This window comes from Camellia sinensis, chromosome 6 (genome assembly GCF_055761805.1).
Source record: "Camellia sinensis isolate YWXY chromosome 6, ASM5576180v1, whole genome shotgun sequence".
Taxonomy (NCBI): Eukaryota; Viridiplantae; Streptophyta; class Magnoliopsida; order Ericales; family Theaceae; genus Camellia; species Camellia sinensis.
The window spans coordinates 22,481,041-22,482,666 of record NC_138966.1 but is presented as its reverse complement, the minus strand read 5'-3'; the positions used below and the strand labels follow the sequence as shown (position 1 = coordinate 22,482,666).

The 1,626-nt window shown below is 29.3% G+C and overlaps 1 long non-coding RNA gene across 1 annotated transcript; it reads right to left on the bottom strand.

The window, feature by feature from the left end:
- Window positions 1-248: 248 nt before the first annotated feature.
- On the bottom strand, window positions 249-1,354 carry LOC114279443 (uncharacterized). The gene is made up of 2 exons (XR_003635281.2): window positions 1,234-1,354; window positions 249-499 (listed from the first exon to the last, which is right to left on the bottom strand). It is a non-coding gene; the product is annotated as an uncharacterized LOC114279443 (long non-coding RNA).
- Window positions 1,355-1,626: the final 272 nt, after the last annotated feature.

Sequence of the window (1,626 nt, the reverse complement as noted above, 5' to 3'; positions counted from 1 at the left end):
ATAGCAATACTATTTTACCAAACACTATTGGAGATGCTCTTAGAGTTTTTTTTCTGGAGTCCTCAATTATTTTTCTAATCTTTTTACACTGATACGTGATAGCCTTTGGCAATCCACTCCAAACACGAGGGACCATCTTTTGACCCTTTTTTTAGAAAAAAAAAAAAAAAGAAAAAAAAGGAAAACTAACTTCCCAAATATGTAGTTGCCAAATCAGAATAATCATGCATCAAACAGGGAAATCGTGGAGCCAAAAAATTCTTGAAACTATATATTATTAGCCGGGAGTAAATTGATTTTATTGATTCTTAAATAATAATAATAATAAATAACAACATTTTTGATTGAAACATCATCTATATACGTAGTGGTGACATATTTCTTCTTTGGATATTGATGCGTCTTGAAAGGTTTGATGGGCCTTCACATGGCTAAAGCCCATTAGTTAAGACTTGGGCCTTCCGTGAATTCAAGGAATTTGGAAAGTCTAGTATCCAGCCTGTTAACACCATCGGAAAAAAAAAAAAACATTCTCGACAATATATTTGGGGATTAGGATTAGCATGTTGTTAAAGTTCAAATGACATGAATAACAAAATATATATATATATATATATATATATATGTGTGCCTCATTTGGGAAGTGGTAATTTTAACTTAGAAGTCAAAAAATTATTAAAAAAATAAAAAGCCTATAATCTATAATAAAAAAAAAAATCAAAGATTTTTTTTTCTCTCTACTTTTGCACATCTTTATTTAAAAAATCAAAAAATTATTCCAAATATACAAATTGTTTTTACCTCATATTTTAACCAAAAAATTAAAAATCACTAAAATAGCATGTTCCTAAACCAGGCCATAATCTCTTTTACAACTCTTACTATTTAATAACACAATCGAAGCATGAACACCAAAATATCAAATAACCCACATATATTACAGACGATCAATACAATTATTTTTTTATTGTTAAACAAATATTGTTGAATCAAATGAATATGAGCGGAATTTTTATGCCAAATAACCCACATATATCTCAGACAATCAGTATAATTATTTCTTATTATTAACCAAATATCGTTGAATCAACATGAGTATGAGTAGAATTTCTTGGTTGATTTACTCCATGCTTATCACAATATATTATATTATAATAGACAAGGAGTAAAGCAACCAAGAAATCTTTACTATATTTCACCAAATAAGGAACTTTCACAGTATGAGAGTCTTACCTGCGAAGCTTAATCCTTAACAGTAATCAAATGATTGTTCAAAAAAAGTGTTGATTGTTTTCAACTAGAAGATGAAGAAATTAGGGGTTTGATACTTGAGAAGAATTTCACAATAAGGAATGGGGGCACTTGAAGAGAATGTGGCAGTCACGAGGTTTCAATGGAAGATTGCCTATTTTTGGTAGTACAAAGTACAAAAGAGTAAGTATCAAGCTGGTGTACTACCTAACACAATGAGTGAGCGAATTTCAAGGGATGTACTACATAGTGTCATTTTAGGAATATGGTTAAAAGTCACGTTTTTAGATAAAATATCTAAAAATGTGACTGCCAAAAAGTCAGAAAAGTAATTTAGTAAGTGCTAAAAATGCAGCTATAAAATTACAAATTAGA